Source organism: Alligator mississippiensis, chromosome 8 (genome assembly GCF_030867095.1).
Source record: "Alligator mississippiensis isolate rAllMis1 chromosome 8, rAllMis1, whole genome shotgun sequence".
NCBI classification, from domain to species: Eukaryota; Metazoa; Chordata; order Crocodylia; family Alligatoridae; genus Alligator; species Alligator mississippiensis.
The window spans coordinates 79832244-79853262 of NC_081831.1; positions in this window are offsets into that span (position 1 = coordinate 79832244).

The window sequence follows — 21019 nt, forward strand, 5'->3', positions numbered from 1 at the left end:
GACTTGATTTGAAGTGCAGTTCTGGGCTTTATTGCCTACTCCTTGCGTGACTTTGGACAAGCCACATAATGTCTCTACAACTCATTTCACTACATGTACAAAGGGGATGGTGATACTCCTTTTGTCTAATGTAAGCACTTTTGAGAAAGGGAATTTGAGAACGTAAGCACCTTGGGAAAGGGACCAGCTCTTTTGGTAGCTGGCCCAGTGGGGCCCCCAACTTTGTTGGGGCTTTTTGATGCTACCAGAACTATAACAGTAGCGGGGGGGCTTTCACCTCCTCCCCATTATTTGCTTTTCAAGATAGCTTTCTTTGAGCCTTCTGAACTGCACCATGATGTCCCAAGCTGCTTCCACTGGCACATACTGGCTAAATGCAATGAAATGTGTCCTTAAAAAGAGAAAGTCCATTGAAAGTCAGCCCCAAATAAGCAATGATCCAAGAGGCATAACCCGTAATCCTTGCTCAGGCAAAACTCCCCAGGCACTATGCTTGGGTTGGCCAAAAAGGGTGGGAAGAACAGGGGATCTTGGCCAGCTGTCTTGTGCAGTTGTATTCTCACTGACCATGCTCTTCACCCCAAAGCTGTCTGTCTTCACTGATACAGACAGGCTGCTGCACAGCACAGATTTTTGTGTCCACTGCCTGATCCTCTTAGGGAGAAAGCCAAGCCTGTCATTCCTGGCAGGCACGGGAACTCTAGCAATTAACGCACTAGCCGGGGACTTGGGAAATCTGCATTTATTTCTGCCGTGCACTTCCTACCCAATCCTGGGCAAGGGGGTTCAAACCTCTCCATGCTTCTGATGCCCAATTGTAACATTGGGTAACAAACCCTTCCTTCACCTGGCTTGTCAAATCAGACTGTAAGCTCCTGAAGGCAGAGGCAGCCTCCTCCTGCTTGTCTGCACAACATCCAGCACACTGGGACTCTGGGTTCAGCCAGGTTCTGGGCACCACGGTAGTAACATTGGCCTAATCCAGCAAAGTCCCCAATATTCATAATTGGTGTGGGGGCTCTGGTCCAGAGAGATAAAGAGCACCTGTTGCAAACAGCCAAGTCCTCTTAGCTGTAACATGGGAACCTGCTGTCTACAATGTAAATCAGAGGGTTTGGTCTTTGTTAAAATTGTTTTACAAAGACTATGTTAAATGTTATAAATTTATCAGACTTTTGCACTTCAGCTAAAAGAGTCAGATCCTGTGTGAGCATCAGTGGTGCCAGCAGCAAACTGAGCTCTGCTCCACTCTGCCTGAGGGCCCTGGGGGTAAAAGATGCTCAGTACCTTGCAGGGAATGCTCAGCACTTTGCAGGATGGGCCTGAAGTTTGTTTCAGCTCTACACCCACTCTCCAGCATCCTGTCCTGTGTGGTTCAGAGTTGTTAGCTGCAAAAGCAAATGCTGGTAACAAGCACAAACACCTCTGCCACCAACTCTGCCTCTGACCTTGGGCAGCTCACCAAACCACTCTGCTCCTAAATTTAGTACTGCAAAACAAGGTGCACCAATAGTGCCAGAAGTCTTAATATTGACAGAATAAAATACAAGGCAGGAAGGCTGTGTGGTTAAAGCATAGGGCTGGGACTCAGGAACTCTGCCAGTTTCCCTGGGCAAGTTCTTTGTCTTAGGACATCCCCCTCCAACTAGTAAGTAGAAATGACTATCCTTCTTTTGTCCATCTTATCTCTCTAGATCACATCTTTAGGGTAGGGGCTGCCCCTTATAACGCACATATACAGCACTTGTAGTGAGTGATCATGGGTGATGTTAACCTAAATATCACAACAGCCTCTTTTTGTAGTGACCAGCTCCATTTCACGATTCTTTTGCACACAAGCAACCTGACAAGGGTATCTTCTTTGCTATTTCTATGTGAAAATAATTACCTCACTGCCCTTATTAGTCAAGCCCCAGCCCATTCTTCACACGAGAGCCTCTTGAACAACACTGTCCTCTGCGAGGGCTGCAGGAAGTGAGGTTGAAAAATTGATAGGAGGCAAAAAGGCTCCTCCACGCCCTCAGTCCCGGGTCACCTCCGCCTCTGGATTCCCCAGAACATCCTGTTTTCTCTATGTCCCTGGTCTGGTCCACTGATGTTTCGGGGAAGGGACTGTTGTTAGTTTTATATATCACAGAATGGCAAATACCATCATTATTACCATGATGACAGAAAATAGACTGCCTGATGCATAGACTTCTGGAGTCAGTAGAAAGAGACTCCCATTGCCTTCCATGCGATGTTGCTCAGTGGGGGTTCAGGGGCCCATCTTCCTAATCAGTGTATGCACACACACACATACATTGAGGGTACTCCCTGACCAGCATTTATGATCCTTTTTTACTTAATTAACCCCTTTACCAGTGCAGATCTAGGCGCTCTGCAAAGACTTGTTCCAAAACTTGAGGATTCGTATCTAGTCTAGAGGCACTCTCAAGCCCAAGAAGTTAACTATTTAGACAGGCCTAAGAGACAAAAAGAGCTTTCTCCGCTGGTGGGAAGTGGGGACATGGCAAGATAAAGTGACATGTCACGGAGGAAGCTTGTGGGCATGTCTTCACTGCCTTTTGACCAGGCTAGGAAGCATCAGCATGAGACCATGCCCCTCCCTCTAGCTCTTGCTCCACGTGTGATGCCAGAAAAAATGTACCATAGCTGCTATCATGGCCCACTGCATGCTCAATGCCTCTCCCACCCCCAGCTAGTTTGCACCCGACACTTACAATCGTTCAATGACAGGTGGGTAGCATTTGGCATGGGTGAAGCAGGGAGAGCATGTTTCTTGGTGGCATTCCCTAGCGGGAGGCAGTGTAGACAGGCACCAGGATGGATCCAGAAATCACACCAATGTGTTTCTAATTCCTGACCCCATGACTCCACCATTTGATAAGAACCCACATTTCCCCAACTTCTTCAAAGTTTCCTCTGAAGTGAACACTTGTATTGAGGGCAACTCTTTAAAAACGAGAAAAAAAAATTGCTACCTTCAGTCATTACTTAATACTTTCCCCGAATCCTGCAGTGTCAAGGCTGAGCTAAGTCTACAAGGTGTGAAACCACAGTGATGAGTTTTGTAAAGAGCAGCCACTGAGGTTTTTGCATAGATATTCCTAAACCCTGGCTGTCACTTGCAAATGAAAGCTGCTTCTGGAGTGCTACTTAGCAACTATTTCACCGAAATGAGCAGAACTTTTGACTAACACCGGAAACCCTTAAAACACTGGGGGCCTGTTTAACATGCAACCTTCAAGGGAGTGGAGAGGCAGGAGGAGACAGTATCTTCTAGAACCGTGTTCAAAAGGCTGAAGATGTGAACCAGGTGTCTGGGACGGCCTCAGATTTTGATTGTCCCTCTTGAAACACCTCAAAGGGAACTCAGCTAGCAAGGACAAGTGTTCAGCCCATTCTGAGAACTGGGCCCCTTTCTCAGACATCTTGAATGGGAAACCCTAGTCGCTATTGAAAGTCTTGGCTTCAAGTCACTTTGAACAATGACATCTAAAGGATGATATGAGGTTGGGGCCACCGATAGAGGCTTGTCAGTGCCCCCTTGGGGATGTATCTGTGCAGCCACTGCTCCAGAAAGCATCACTTCCCATCAGCCATCCCTCTGCTCATCACCTTGCAACTCATTTGGCTAAGTGTGTAGGAAAGCTGATGTCAAGACAACTCTGAATGCTGTGGGGCCTTGGATCTCTCAGCCCCACTATGACTCTGGGTACTAGCTTGGGCAAGGCCTTTCAACTGCTATGGCTGAATTGGGAACAGCGTCAATACTCTGGGCTCCGTCAGAAGCCTTCGATGCCACTGACTGGGAAGGGCTGTTGACTCATGTGCGAACTTTGATGTGGGTGGGCACAGCCGTCCTAAGAAAACCCTGTTGGTTTTTTTGCTGAGCAGTGCTTGACAGCTGTTGCTTCCATCTCAGAGAGCTCTCTTGTTCCCCATGTCCAAGTGGTACATTTGGGGCTGCTGGGAGAATTGAGAAAGAGAGACTGTTGTTGATGCCCAGCACTGTCGCTCAGTACCACTAAGCCCAGCCAGAGCATTCAACTGCCTAGGCCAGCGTGGGATAGGATCAAGGCACTGATGGGAATGAGCAGCTATAATTTCAAGGCCTTGAAGAAAGCCAAAGCCCATACTGTGTGCTGCCCCATCTACCCCACATATGGAGGATGCAGTCATCTGGGTGCTGAGGGAGATGTAACTAGATTTAGGCAGACTGCAACTAGATTTAGACAGACTACAAAAGTGGGCAGATGAGAATAGGATGGGGTTCAACGCAGACAAATGCAGGGTGCTGCACCTTGGGAGAAGGAATCCACAGCACACATACAGGCTGGGGAGTTCCCCTCTCGAAAGCACAGAGGTGGGAAGGGATCTTGGAGTCATTATTGACTCCCAGATGAACATGAGCCGCCAATGCCAGACCGCAGCCAGCAAGGCCAGCCAGACCTTGTCGTGCATCCAAAGGTGCATCTCAAGCCGGTCCAGAGAGGTGATCCTCCCCCTCTATGCGACTTTGGTCAGGCCGCAGTTGGAGCACTGCATCCAGTACTGGGCGCCGCACTTCAAAAGGGATGTGGCCAGCCTGGAGAGGGTTCAGAGGAGGGCCACCCGCTTGGTGAGAGGGCAGCAGGACAGGCCCTACGAGGAGAGACTGAAGGACCTGAACCTGTTCAGCCTTGGCAAGAGGAGGCTGAAGGGGGACCTGGTGGCTGCCTACAAGCTCATCAGGAGGGATCAACAGCAAATAGGCAGAGCTCTTTTTTCCCCAGCACCACCTGGGATGACGAGGTCAGAAGCTGATGGTCATAAGCTGATGGAGAATAGGTTTAGGTTAGAGATCAGAAGGCAATATTTTACAGTTAGGGTGGCCAAAATCTGGAACCAACTTCCCAGGGAAGTGGTCCTCGCCCCTACCTTGAGCAAATTCAAGATGAGCTTGGATGATCACGTGTCTGGGGTCTTGTGAACCCAGCATTCATTCTTGCCTGTGGCAGGGGGTCAGGCTAGATGATCTGTTCAGGTCCCTCCTGACCCTAGCTACTATGAAACTATGTAGAGGAGATAAGAAAAGGGACATACATTCTTGGGGACAGCAGTATGGTCTTCAGAGCAACTAGACAGTAGAAAAAGGTGCTGGGGAAACCCTGGGAAACATCCCATTGTGCAGGACTCCCTAGGGGAACCGAAGTCCATCCAACTTGAACCCACCAGTGGGAATCTGACGGGGTTGGTCTTACCCCTGCGGCCTTCGGACAACATTTCTGGGGCCAGGGCACAAACCCACCTGTGAACAAGAGCCGGTAGAGCTGGCGCAGCCCAATAAGCAGCGCGTGACACAATGGGAAAATGTGATCCATCGCCTGGATGCCTATTGACCTAGTTCGGGTATTTCCACTGATCAGCAAATTGTCAGAGATACACTCAGAACACACTTTGTTTACTACAAAAATATCCGGTAGCTCCTCTGATGCTCTGACAAATGCTTCTGAGGTAACTGCTGCTCACCATGGAGTGGGCTGGGGGCAGGGTGTGATTTTGCGGGCTTGTGAACAGGTCTATGAAATATCCTGCTTCTCCTCCTGATGCTTTCCAGAGCCCTGCACTTTACTGCGCTACGAGCAACACAGTAAGAGGGAAGACTTCGCTTTGAGCCACAAAGGACTATGAGTGCAGTAAAACTAGTTACACGGAGAAGAACCTTTAAGAGTAATTTAATTTCGGGTTTGAGGTCATCATTGGACTGATATTCTCGCTTCCCACATTGCAGCTTCTTTATATTGGGTTTCTCTCATTGCTACCTGAATGCGGTCTCTGCCTGCCTAAATATAAAGCTTCAAGATGATCTCTGCAAACCGGGAACAAATATAGCCAGAAACCAGAAAAACATCATCAGCATACAGAGAAATGCTGCTTGACTCTCCCCTCATTTTTATTAATTATAGACAGTTTTGCTTTATCCACAATCACAAGGAAAAGACCTGGCAGGGTGATTTTGAATGGGTCTGAAGTCCACGGCCCTGTGCAAAAACAAAAATAGCATCTTTGTGATAACTGCATGCACAAACTGCACATGCAAATGATCATTTGCACACAGAAATACATAATGTGGGCACATAGATATATGCATGCATAAAAGCCCTCAGCAGCATCACAAACCAAGACTTTCAGTGCTGTAGCAGCCCTCTAATGGGGTAACTCCATTCGCCAGTAGCAATAATAAGCTGTGCCCCTGTAAAGGGGGAGGAAAGGTGGCACAAAGTCTAGCCGTATAGTACATCCACAGCCCAAATAACAGCATCATTTGCAGTCTGGTCTTATTTCAGAAGCAGACAAGGTGAAGCGCTGGCAAGATGCTCCATTATCAAATACATAGCCACTAAAAAAACCACAGAGCAATATGCTAGCAGAACAGCGCTATGACACTGGGCTATAGTTGCAGGAGGCTTTCCACAGCTGCGCTCTCATAAAATAATGTTGTAATCTTCCCTGCCCTCTCCATACCGCAGGCTGGAAAAAGGGCACCTCTGTCTCTCTTCTCTGCCATCCTTACACCCCAGCTGGAGGAGACACCAGCAGCTGGAATCTGCTTTTTCAGTGCTGCTTTTTGTGCTTGGATGACATGGAGAAGCAAGGACTGGGACACACCCTGGGTAATGACCAGCTTTTGACCCAAACCCAAGCAGAGAAAAAAGAGCTCCGATAAAGGCTTGACTTGGGTGAGAAGAGAACTCAAGGCCCTCATCGGCACCAAAACCAATGTGGGCCAACACAAGCTGAGCCACTCAGTCACAAAGCTACACCTGCCACCCTTGGCCATGAGGGGCTCTCACGCCAACCCACTGTACAGAGATACCCAACCCAATCCCATTGCATCCGCTGAGACACAAACAGCACTAGAAACTGCTAACCAGGGTGGCTGTGCCCACTACTCCCTTGCTTCCTAAAAATAGACCCTGGAAAAGTGTGATACTGCGGTCTTGGTCATGTTAAACAAGCCTCGTTGTTTGAGTCACAGTGGAAGAATGCGACTGGCTTAGGCGCCCTGAGCAAGTGCCGAAAGCAGCTTTCCCCAGCACAATTTTCAGAGGCTGGCACTCATCAAAGGTGAACTGAAAGGCCCCAGGGAGGCTCTGCCCTTTTATGTTACAAAAGAAAAGGGGAGGTGTGTGGAAGACAAAAAGCCGCAGGACGCCCCCAGCGCAGCTGAAACGCCAACGCCACCTTCCTACGAGGCAGCTCCATGGGGTGGGTGGGGAGGGTCCCAGCTTCTCGCAGGCATGCTACTCCTCCCCAGCTTTTCCTGAAAGAGAGAAGAGTGTGTTTTTTTGTCTGTGCAGAAGGAACAAACAAATCAAAACCCCTGGGAAGAGCGAGGGAAGACAGAGAGCTGAGTGAGCAACAAGATGAGCCCTCCTCGAGTCTGGGGAGCACTCGGAGCATGCTGCAAACAGGCCAAGTTTGCAACCTCTTGCAAAGCCCCATCCCTGTACCTGGAATTGTGCTGGCAGAGTTGAAGGGGCTGCCTCCCCACTGCCCTGCAGGGTAACTCACCCCTGCCGCTGAGTGGGTCTCAAACATGACCAGGTTGGACTTTCCCCCTTGCTCTGTTGGTGGGAGCATTTCACCCACTCTGCACTGGCTCGGCCCAGGGGTGAGGGCTGACCAAAGGTGTGTGGCACTGCAGGGCCAGGCTTTCAGAAAAAGCTCCTAAGAATCATAGAAACATAGAAAATTAGGGTTGGAAGGGACCACGCTCAAAACCAACACAGGCCCACCTTACCAGGTTCTCAGCACCCGCTGCCCTGCCTGGCCCTTAAGGACAGGCGGGATGCTTTGCACCTAGCAAGTATCAGGACCAGAAGCTGGAAAACAGCCTGAGTACATCCTGGTGGGGCTTGATCCTGCAGCTTCAATGGGAAATCAACAGATGGAGAACGGTCCCATTCAGACTGCGTTTAAATGCTTTGCTGGATTGTGACCTGGGGCAGCAGCAGGATACAGCCCTTGGGCCTTTGCATGTCACTCCATTTCCTTGCCATCCCCCATTAGATTAATACAAGCTTGCTATGCACTAGGAACAATTGCAAGAACAAACAAGGAGAATCTTTCCCATCAATGGGTAAAAGGAGAAAGAGGAAAAGCACGTCAGCCAGTAGAAAGCACAAGCAATCATATCCATCCTGATGGGTGTTTAAAAGAAAAACCCCATGTGGTAAAAGAAAGGATACAGACAGACACTATTGCCAGTTTCCTGCATTCAGAGAGCTCCTGGCCAGAAGGGTCCAGGCGATCATTTAGTCTGAACAATATAGCACAAGACATTGCATTTCTGGGAGGGTACACTGCACCCCCAGTGCTGTTGGGGCACCTGCTCTGGAACATGCTCCGCACTCCAGCTCCTGCTTGCGTACCCCAAGCCTAGAAGGGGCAGGGAAGCCATCCTGGGAGCCCTCCCTGCAGCCACTCTCAACATCTGTCTGCAGCACACTGGAAGGAGCCATGGGGGAGCACTCAGGACCAATCTGCTGCTGCATCACCAGGGTTGCTGTGTGTGAGTGGGACAGAGCATGCTTTAAAGCAAGTAGCTCCTGCAGCCCCAGCAAACTCTTCGCAGCAAGTACCACCTGTGTGCCTGTGCCATACCTAACACAATAGATCTGACCTCAGCTGTACGGTTCTTTCCACTCCCCCCACGAGAGGATCCAGAGGGTATAGACTTAGCCTGGATCTCAGCAGACCTGGTTGAACCTGGGTGCATCACTTCTTAGGGGATTTAATTTTCAGCAATCTTTTGAATCAGAGGGATTTAGCCAGCTTCCAATGCTATCCTGTCACGACAGTCTCTCTGCAAAATGATTTTTTTCCACCTGTCTTGCTTACTAATATTTATGGCAGCATCTGAAGGCATCAGCTGGGATCACAACCCTTTAATTCCAGCCATGAGACCTGCACCCAGAAAGAGACAGTTTTTGTTTACAATCCAAACAGGGGCCAGATAAGAGACAAGAGTGTTTTCACCCCCTCTTCTGCAGGCACAGTTGAGATTAAATGATTTGCCGAAGGTCATCCAGAGAGTCTGTGGCAAACTCAAAACAGTCCAGCGTGTTGCAATGAGGGAAAACTGGCCGTGGTGCTAGGTCCTGGGCACATCTTTCTGAGGCCCTCAGCTTCACTCTGCTTAGCCACACCACCAAATAACCCTCCTGGGAACACAAGACATCCAGGAGTGCACAACGTAGAATTTACTTTGTGAGGAAAGGTAGACAGTCAGCACCTTTGTGAAAGCCACCTCTCACAGGCTGAATGTCCCTAGGCAGCAGGGATAAAGATAACAGAAAACCTTGGGGATCAAATTAGTTCCTACCTACAAGCCCCAGTACCTGTGTGTGACTGTAATGGTCTCAAGTTGCAGCAAGGGAAGTTGAGGTTAGATGTTAGCAAAAACCCTTTCACAAAGAGGGTAGTAAAGCACTGGAGCAGGCTACCCAGAGAGGTGGTGAACTGTCCATCCTTGGAGGTTTTTAAGACCCAGCTAGACAAAGCCTTGGCCGGGATGATGTAGTAGGGGATAGTCCTGCTTTGAGCAGGGGTTTAGACTAGATGTGACTTTCTGAGCTCTCTTCTAACTCTCATTTTCTATGTTTCTATGACAAGGCATTGCTGCACAGGAGGATTGGTATGAGGGCAGATGGAAAACTGCATCCTACTAGTATCTCCAGAAAGTACTCCATCCAATCCCTGCATGGTGAAAGCCAAACCCAAGCACCCAAGCCAAGTGCAATCAGAGCTTGCTAAAAAAGTCCTGTATCACAGGAGCACGTGAAAGACAACCCAGTGTGCAGCAGCATGCAGCAACCCCATCTTCCGCTAGATAAAAATATTATAAATACACTGCTAGGAACCCCAAATGCTGCAGTGCTCACCCTGCTGTTGTAGGGTTTTGGGGCCACTGGCGTAGGTGTTTTCTTCCTTTCTAAGGAACTGGGTCTCCAAGCAGTGTTAGTGGGCGCACAGCTGTAGCTAACAACCTGCTGCCTACATGTTCTTTCCAGATCAGCGGATGTATGGCAAGTTCACCCTGCCAGGCCACCTGCTCTGCCAAAATCGATCATTAGCCTGAGAGGGCAATAGCCGGTGATTGTTCTCCAGCTTCAGAAAATGATTCTGCCAACTGAGGGCCCCCGCAAAGCAAAGCTGAATGACAGATAGCACTCAAGCAGATGCTAAAACGACTCTGCCCTCTGCTGATTCATCCAGCATCCATCCACCCAGCACTCACTCCTTCTGGGTAAGGAAAGCCTTTGTTGAAGCAGCAGCGAGTTGCGGCAGTGAATGTGGTGCAGCAAGTGACAGTGGAGGAAACTCTGAAGCAGAACATGGCAGGAAACTCATTTTCCAACAATGACCCATGGGAGCCCATGAGATGGGAGCTGGCTCACCATAAGACTGAAAAGCATGCGGCTTGATGAAGCAGAGCATAACATAGAGCTGCTGCTAACTCACAGGCTGCTGCAGGCAACATCACTTTCTCCCACTTTGTCCAGAAGCTAAGAGATGCTGAAGGGAGATACAAGGTCTACGGCCTTGTCTATGCTCACTTACCTCTGACATCTTGGGCAGCAGAAAACTGCCTCTGCCAAAACACTAGAGCCTACGCACACCCAGGTGCTGTGGCAGCTCCACTTAGCAGCTGTGTTAGCTGGGTACAAAGTGCTGAAGGGACTATGGCAACCAGTGGAAGTCAAGGGGATGTCTATAGGTAGAAGAAGCCCGATGCCACCCGCCAGAGCTAGAGGAACTGTGCTGGCCGAACTGAGGGCTTGCCACTAAAGGGGAGGTTTGGGTGTCGAGGCTCTATGTGCCTCATTGGCAGGACTGGAGTCCTGCTAACACAAGACTGGAGTGTGTAAGCCAGAACCTGCTCCCCTGATCTCTGGAGGCAGTTTTCCAACCTGTTCTCCCTCTGAAACCTCACCCCATCAGGTGGTCACTGTTACAGCAGGCCCCTCTCAACACCCCACTGAAAGTACACAAAGAGAATTGCCTTTTCCAGCTGTCACCAGACTAACCTGTATTAATTTGCACCTTGAAGGCCAGGACTTGCCTCTCCAATTTCCCTCTTGATGGAGCAGACAGTTGCTGCAACAGTTGCATTATAGGTTCAGTCCCTTGGCAGGGTGCTATTTCTATAAGAGTAAACGTGAGCTGCAGGATGGGGGCTTTAAGAAACACTTATTCTACTTGGAACTCACTGAGGGGACAGGTTTGTGGATCCAGGGGCAGATCTAAAATGCACATAGGATTGGGCTCTTAATCAGAGGCAAACAAGGCAGAGTCAGGATCCCAGGTATCCGGGTTCTTGCAGAAATCCCATTGAAGTATTGCCAGGACAAGGATGGCAGAATTGTACTAAAATAGGTCCTTTCTCCCAGCCATCTCCCCTGCTTGGCACATACTGGGTCATCGGACAAGAGGAGTGTGAAATAACTTAAGACTAAGACTCCCCCATCTTCCCACTGGCTCCCTGAGAAGTGGATGCAAAAGCCAGAGAAAAAAGCATGAAGCTCTTCTGGGAAACCAGCTCCGTTTTGCAAGCCAACCTCACATGGCCAGGTGTAGGGAGGAGGGCAGCTTTTGGCCCTTTCAAGACTGGTCACAGTGAATCCTCTGAACTCCTTCTGATGAGACACACATCTTGCATTTTTACACCAACGTAAATACAGCCGATTTACTGAAATCAATATGCATTTTCCCAAAGAAAGACTCTCAGGACCAGGTTTCTCTGGGAAGGCGCTTTCCTGACAATAATACTGAGAGATCCTTCTAAGTATGCTTTGTGACTTAATGATTACTGAAGCAGTGTAGACTAATATTAGCAGTATCTACTAATAGAAGACAAAAAGAGGAGGTTAAAACTGTGGTCACCATCCCATCTGCTCTAGCCGCATTAACAAGCACGCTGCGGCACAAGCATAGCATTTTATGGAGGGATGATGCTACATCCAGACACAGAGCTTACATACATCTGAATGACAGCCTGAAATATGGCTCATCCTGGTTCCCTTTTCTTTTCCTGGCTGGTGTAACATTTCCACCAGAGGCCCAGGAGAGCTGTGTAAGGGGAAGAAGTTTAATACCTAACAGTCACTTGTTTTGAATCCATCCATTTAAAATTAGTATCTAAAGGCATCAAAAGATGCCTCAGGGCCCAGAGCATGAGACCAAACTGTTTTCATAGCACCTATGCCCTATAGTGCTGCTCTTGTACTTGGTTACGTCAGTGGGACTCAGCCATTCATCCTAGCATCATTGTGCCCTTTTCTCTGACTGCACTGATGAAAAATGGCAACCTGATTGCTTTTTCTTTGGGCTACCTTCAGTCACAAAGCAGAACCCGCACCCCACAGGGATTGTTTGATCACCACTGAATATAAAAAAATATATAAAAAAGAGGCACAAACTTTTGCAAAATGAGGCTTGGAGAAAGCCATAGGACTCTAGCTCTTACCAACTCCAGTACCTGTGCTCCATCCTGAGGGTAAGAAAGCATGCCCACTGGAAGTGCAGTGCACTGTGGCCATCAAGGGTTATGATGACTGGGATGTCATGCTGGAGACAGGGGTCAGATAGTGCTGAACATTAGTTACAGCCATGCTTCTGGTGCAGGGCAAGACACCTCCTGGCATACAAAGCAGCAAGGTCCCACTGGTGTCTCAGACCAGGAGTAGCTGCCCTCTTCCTATGCAGGATTCACCACACAGGCTGCACATCTCAAGCGTGAGGGGAGAATGACCAGCGTCCTAACGCGTCAAACAGGAACCCAGATCTACAAGGAGGGAAGGCAGGCAGCCCCTACATCCTAGCAGATGGGAGGAGCTGAAAAGAGCGGATGGAAGATCTCACCTTCACCTGGGTGAGGAGGCACCTTAGTCCCAGACAGGAATGGGGGAGAGGAAAAGGCAGCATTACTCTTGGGGCAGGAAACTCTTCACCTAAATAGTGAGTACTGGGAACAGTACACAGCCTTGGGGTCCTAAGGAAGCACTTATAGCAGCATGGAACAGACCCTCCAGGGCAGATAACACACAAGCAGAGCAGAGAAGGGAAATAGTGAAATGGTAATTTATTTAGTCTTTCTCCCCAGCCGGCAAACTGAATGGGTTGAAAGTTGGCTGGCTTCCCTGAGGAGGTGCAGTGCTGGCAACCTGGACCTTCTTAGAGACCATCTACACTGGACAGCTTGGGCTAAGCCTTCCCCAGCTTAGTACTACCAGTTTGGCATCGCTGTCAGAGCCCGGATGTGGTGCATTCAGTGGCCACCGACATTTCAAGCACCATCTAACCTTTCCCAGAGTACAAAGCACTTGAGCAGCAGCTGCCAGCAGTGCTTGCTCTAGTGCAGTAGGAGCAATTTTTTTGTTAGGCTTGCCACAAATCAGCCATGCTCCCTCTCCAGGTGCCGCTCCAATCCCCCTCCCCTGCCTGATCTGCTGCTCTGCTTTCTTCTCCCTGCCCTGTGCTCCCTGCATGATTTGCTGCTTTGCTTTCTGCTTCCTGCCCTAGCTGCCACTGTGCTGCCTGTCTCTTCCCCACACTTCTCATGCCACACACAGAGGCTGCCCATCCCACTTGTGGTACCTGTGCTGCAGATGGTCATCCCTGATCTAGTGCACTGTCTATTACTACTACCAGGGGAACTGTATTGTAAGAAGTTTTAACTAAAAGAATGGGCATAGACACAAGAAGGTCATTGGCTTCTTTTGATAAGACCTGTGGGTTATGCACAGGGCCAGGCCTGCACTGGCAAGTTGAGATGATGCTGGCTGAAACTTGGATTTCCATATCTAGACTTCAAGGCCAGAAGGTAGCATGGGACAGGAGATCAGACTAATGGATTAAATGGAGAAAAGTGAAGGAAAGGAGAAGGCTGAGGGGGGGGATATGACAGAGGTCTATAAAATCATGAAGCATGTGAACCAAGTGAACATGAGAATTGTTCACCAAGAACCAGATTACTAGAACCAGGGGGTACCTGCTGAAATTAGTAGGTGACAGATATAAAACTAACAAAAGAAGGTACTTTTTTATGCAGCATGTAGTTAACTTGTGAAATACATTGCCACAAGAGGCAGATAGCAGGGCCAGGTTCAAAAAGGGACTGGATAAATGCATAGATGAAAAATCTATTAATGGCTATTGAATGGTTGGAGTTGTTTTCTGTATCTCTAAACTAGTAATGGTGTATGCGAGGGTGGCTATTGAATTGGGGATAGATCATCCTAGAGATATCCAGTTCAATACTTTCCCTCTGTAGCATCCACTTCTGCTACTGTCAGAGACCAGAGTTAGATGGATCATTGTGCTGACCCAGTATGGCAGTCCTTACTTTCTTATGTTCTAAAAATGCCACCCAGCTCAGGCAGACTCCAAACTGCTGGGCACGTCACTCGGCACAGGAGGGTGCAGAGTACGACATGAACAAAGCAGAAGAGCATCTCACTGCCATCTGAAGTTCCCATGCACCTGGGGCTGGATGTTCCAAGAAAGCAACTGGCGTCATACACGCTACAGTCATTTTGCGGAAAGAACAGGTTACGTTTCCGACCCAACACTGACAAACGTGGTTGGAGGCCTGGCTGAAAACACAACATCTAGTATTTCTTCCACCACCTCTAACTCACTACCAACTCTAAAGATGGAAAGATATTTTAGGAACCTGCTTGTCAGTTTGGGAGTAGGTACCATAGGTATTGCCAGGTTCACTCTCAGTTTACTAGGCTATAGTGTTACAGTCCTAGAAGAGGCGTTTCCAGGAAAGGTGGTTACAGCACAAGTGAATCACAGTTTGTGATGCTCTGTTGGGTCATCATCATCTACCATTACAGGAATAAGGCAAGGAAAAAATAGAAAACTAGAGAGACCAGCCATTGCTTCTGAATTAAGGGGGTCACAAACTTGTCGCTGGTTCTAGGTAGAAGTTTGTTTTACGGGCAAAACTGAAGTCTGGTTACAGAAGTTTGCGCAAATACAGTTTTCCTATGTAGGCAAGATTTAGGGCAACCATACAGATGTGTGAAAGGTTTCTAGCTGATGGTTTTCAGCCATTCTGCTCAATCCAGGATGGGTAATTAGTTAGAGCCCTGTGGTCCTAGGTAATATATGACATATGCTTCCCAATTTTGATTTCTCTTGGGAATTGAGGCCAGAATTTATCACGGTACTAATACTGAAACGGGCTGGAGGGACAAAGCAACTGTTTGACCAACTGCAAAGAGCCGCAAGTGTCATTTGTTTTTCTGAAGAGAATGCAATGTAGGTTTTACTCTGCCCTTCAGCTAAAAACTGAGACATCTCTGTCTCCCAACCAGCTGTCTCACAGCCTGGGCTCTGTTTGGAAATGAGGGCAATTTCGTTGCACCGAGAGGATTTTTTCATTCGTTTTTACTACATAGACAAAAATCCCGGTAGAGCTAGGAAAGCTTAAATGCTTTGTTTGGACACAATGTCATTTAGTACAGCATGTGTTACAACACCTCATCCTCACACTGCTCTGTAGCAGTCAAGTCACACGCACCTGCGAGAGGCATACAGTTTGTATTCATAACAGCAGCCCCCGCTTCATCCTGCTCCTAATAACTCTGATGCATGACGGATAAGAAGCCTGCTAATGTCCCCCTCTCTGCAGGATTCACAGGAGACATGACCATACCTCTGCTAGTTTGATGGCTCTTTGGCTCTTTAGCTCTAGCTGTGCAGCTTCAGATACTGATCTCAGCTTGCCAATGTGATGGCCATGATATGAACCACCATCCTCTTTCTAATAATTCTTTTGCTACCTACATCCGCTGACAAAATGCGAGACAGTTTCAAAGCAGCTCTGTCTAACACGGCCCTCGGAAGCAGAAGGTGACAGAGGGCTGAAGCTGGCTGTAAATGGAAAGGCAAAGCAGCTATGTGGGAGCAGCTTGCAGAGGCACTCCAAATGCAGACCCTGCCATGGCCCTTGCCGGGATTTTCCAATCTGGCTTGCACACAAGCTGCATGATAGGCAGATTGACCATCTCCTGCAGCTCAATTTGTTCAGTCTAATTTCACTAGCAAGCTACTGTTCAGTGTTACTTGCAGCATGAGAAAAGAACAAGGTTGCTGGGCTACAGGACAATTTCCTTCAAGAGCAGCTGTACACAGACACAGAACTGAGAATGTCCTGATGCCTCCCTGGTTGCAGACACTGGCAAGGCATGTGTTTCCCTTTCAAATTAGACCTTTTTAACTGGCATCTCCTTTGATCTAGGAAATATCATGTGCTTTGAGGAGACCTGTTGACACAGCCGGAGATGACAGCAACATGAATACAACCACTGGCTGCAAGAAGCTACCTGACAAGGACGCCCCCCAATGGAACCAAACACAGGCAAGCTAAGGAAGTACGGGCTGGATGAATGGACAGTAAGGTGGATAGAAAACTGGCTAAAGCATTGGGCTCTGAGGGTAGTAATCAATGACTCGATGGCAGCCAGTTTCAAGTGAAATGCCCCAGGGGTTGGTCCTGGGGCCAGTTTTGTTCAGTATTTTCATCAACAACCTGGTAGATGGCATAGCGTGCACACTCAGCAAGTTTGCAGATGACACCAAGCTGGGGGAAGTAGTAGATATGCTGGAGGGTGGGGCTAGGATGCAGAGAGACCTTGATAAATTGGAGGATTGGGCTGAAAGGAATCTCATGAGAAACAACGACAAGTGCAAAGTCTTGCAATTAGGAGGGAACAATCCCATGCACCGGGACAGGCCGGGGGCTGACTAGCTGGGCAGCAGCTCTGCTGAAAAGGACCTGGGGGTAACAGGGATATGAGTCAGCAGTGTGCCCTTCTTGCCAAGAATGCTAATGGCATCCTGGGCTTCATTGGTAGGAGAGTTGCCAGCAGATCGGGGGAAGTGATTATTCCCCTCTACTCAGCACTGTAGAGGCCACATCTGGAGTCCTGTGTCCAGTTTTGGGCCCCTCACTACAGAAGGGATGTGGACAAATTGGAGAGAGTCCAATGGAGGGGCTGGGGGACATGACTTATGAGGAGAGGCTGAGGGAACTGGGCTGATTTAGCCTAGAGAAGAGAAGACTGACACGAGATTTAATAGCAGCCTTCAACTCCCTGAAGGAGGGTTCAAAAGAGGATGGAGCTGAACTGTTCTCAGTGGCGGCAGATGACAGAACAAGGAGTAACAGTCTCAAGTTGCAGCAAGGGAAGTTTAAGTTAGATGTTAGGAAGAATTTTCTCACTAGGAGAGTAGTAAAGCACTGGAACAGGCTCCCCAGAGAAATTGTGGACTCTCCAACCTTGGAGGCTTTGAAGACCTGACTAGACAAAGCCATGGCTGGGATGATCTAGCTGGGGTTGGTCCTGCTTTGAGCAGGGGTGAACTCCTGAGGTCCCTTCCAACCCTCATTTTCTATGATTCTAAAACACAAAGGGGCCAATCAATGTTGGTATCCAACAGCAAGCAGAAGAGCATGTAGAGTACTTACCCTGAACACAGGCAATGGTCCAAACTGCAACAAGTGGTCAGGTTGGGTGTAGGTACTCCAGAGGACAGACAGCCCCATGCCAGGGGCAGAAGTCTAAAGCACCAGAGCAAACAAGCGTGCTGTGCCAACAGACAGCACTCGTTCCCACCAGGTTAGCCTGCATCTGTGCTGCCCTGGCTCCCTCCAAGCAGATAGAAGGTGATTGGATTTTGACAGGTGAAGGATTTTGTGATAAGGTGCAATGCAGTGGCATAAATAAAACTCTGGTTATCCAGGCTGGCAAACACTCTGCACAGAGGCAGTGGGTCCAACCCTGGCACCATCCCTGCCCAGCCAGATCTTCCCATCAGGAGGTGTCAGGGGGTTCCAAATACAAATCTTTGTCCCTGTCCCCTGAGTTCAGCCCTGACCAGGGAAGCAGAGGAGCACATGGGCTGCTTGAGTCACCTGACCATGGTGTTTAAATGTTCCTGCAGTTGATGATAGGCAGCAGCAAGGGACTTTGCCATGTGCACCCCAAAAGAGCTACAATTTTAAGTGTTGTGTAACCAAATCCCCAATTATCCCTAGCCCACTGCACAGATATAACAAGGGATTTGCCTAAAGTCTCAGCCCCAATGAGTCAAGGGGAAGTGCTTCCATTAATGTCAAGGGGACAGGAATTTTGTCCATTTGTTCAGAACAGCCATTTGTAAATCACAGTAAATACAATCATGTTACCCCAGTTGTGCCCAATGCTTCCAGATGGTACAAATACCTTCTAACCAGAAGAAACTCTGATTTACAGGCAGAGCTGGGATTTTTTTGGCTGAATCACAGCAGCACCTAGAAAGGAAAGGTCTGAGTCATGACCTAGGATCAGAACAATGGGTTCCCCTACAGTCGGTGACACAGACTTCTCACGTAGCCTTAGGTAAGTCATTTGTACTTCATTTCTTCCTCTATATCATGAAGAACACCACCTGCCTCAAAGCATATTGGGAGGCTAATTTATCAGTGCAAATCATGTGCTTTGAGACCCTAAAGATGGAAGGAGCCAGACAAGTCCTTGGTATTATTCAATTACAGTCAGCATATTGTTTGAAGAGTATTACTGCTTTCCAGTGCAGTGTATCTAGCAGTTGGGATGTAGAATGACAGACTTTCAGGAATGGAATAATTCTTTTATTTTTATTATAGCACACAAAATGGACCAAGCACTTCACAAATTAGTGTATTTCTTACCCAGACAGTTTTAATCAAAAAGGAAGGAAAAACCTACTTAGCCTATGGGAAATGCCTGATGAGACCTTTAAGGAACACCATGCTAGCTATTACAGCACGTAGCATCAGTTATTGTGGCAGGAAGAAAGCCCATGGCACAGAAAGATCTTTCATTATGTGCAAGGCCTTGCAGTAGTAAAGGCAGGTGCCATCATAAATACTTCCAACCACATCCTATAGCTCAGGGGACCATTCCTCATTCACTAAAACATATTTAAACAAATCCATTTGCAGAAATGCTGCTTACAGTCCTTTCCAGATCTCCATCTACTCTCCCCTTTTAGAAGCACTCAAAAGAAGGCTTAAAAGCTAGAGAGGACGAAGGTCTCCTTTGGATTCCTATCCATAGCTTCAGAATAACATTCAAGGAAATGATCCCAGAGCTTAACATGGCACTGAGCTTGGCAGTAGCAGACATTCATTGAGGATGAATATGTTGTTCAGTGAAGACAATAACTGCCTTGCAATCTTGAGTTTCAGTTTTTTTGGCACAAGGAACCCTGGCAACCTTGAGAATGAGAGCAAGACACTGCTCCTAAACCTCCCGTCTCTACTAAAACTAGACTTTGATGGTTTTCAGTGTGGTTGAATGGAAGGCAACAATTCCATGAGCTGGTATGGAAAGACTTCATGGGAATCCCTGAGCCCTGGATGTTTTTCACTACCCTGGATCTGGGAGTGGCTAAGCCGCTACTAAAGAGGGGCTTGATTTCATGGGGTCTTTGCATTTCTGAACCAGGGCTCCATGTCTTGTTTTCAAAACTAGCAGGGCAGGCACATCAATAGAACTGAAAGTAGGTTCACACCACATTGCCCACCCATGCAAAAACTATTACCAACCACAAAACCCGCCACTTACTGCTAGCTCCAAGCAAGCTCCGTTTCTGAGCAGCGGCTGTTGCTGCAAACAGAAATACTGCTTTTAGAGAAGCTTTGAAATAAAAATGATGTCAGGGATTTTATTTCTGGCAACAGCCATCTGCGAGCTCACCCTTCTGGGCAGGCACTTACTGCCTAGGCTCCCAACAGTAAACCTCGGTCCTGAAAGAAGAGTGTGCTGACCCAGAGCTGTAATGCTTTATATCCTGTTAGAAATTAAGGTCTTTTTCACCTGCTCCCACAACAGCTGAGCTAAGTGATAGACATGCTCCTCCTTACCACCCCAGCAATAGATAGGTATCTCATAAGTAGGGGTAGAATAAAAGCTTTGGGTTTTCTGTACATCCAGAGAATGACATGAGAACCCCAGTGTCCTGACTAGACCAGCATCCAGGGGCAGCCTGTAATCCACCGTGACCAGCTGTCAAGCCCTGTCTACACTAGTGTTCAAAACTATGATCTCCAAACTGGTTTTAAGCTGGGCCAGGACTTTGGTATTCAACCCAGGAGATGGGACTACATGGCTGAGGCTGAGTTTCCAAGTTGGAAGCCAGGATGCCAGCGCAGAACACACTTGACCCTTACCCAGGCCTTCATGAATGTATTCAGAGGTGGTGTCCAAAGGATAAGAGAAAACCTGGATATAACAATGGGAAAAGCTAGTGATGTCTAATATCACAGTCCAGAACCGATCATCCCTAGCTTTCATCCCTCCAGTGTACTCATTAGGAAAATGCCCTTCTGAATTTCAGTGCTATCCCTGGAACTCACCCATTCTTCCCTTCCTTCTTGATATTCTTATCTGCAGTCCTCCCTATCTCAGCCACCTTTCCCTGCTTTCCTTTGGGTTCTTCCCGTACTCAAATTATCAAGACATTTCTATCATAAAACTAAACCCTGAAACTTTCTGTTGACTCTGACTTCTGACTCTGGCCTCCAATCAGTTCTTGATGCCCTGCCTCCTTCCATCTCCCTGTGCCATAACTAGGATGTCAGTTTATTATAGCTCAAAAGAAAACCCAGCTTTATGTGGATGGAAAGCCCTCCAAAGCATGGACGTACTCTTCCCTGCGCCTACCACATTGTGGGTACTACTCCAGGTCTACAGCGTACAGGCCGGCAACACAACCTCAGCATGGACCTCAGGTTGGTCCCAAGCGCAAGCAGGGCTGTGCTGAAGTTCATGCCTCTACATCTCTACTGTCACTATTTCACTGCTAGGTGGGAAGAGCTATGCCCGCCTGCCCTGAAATCACACCTTCAGCTGTGCTGTGGACTACAGCAGGCAGGAGACACACTCTGGACACAAGGTCAAAGAGCTTCTAGACATTTGTTCCCATCTGG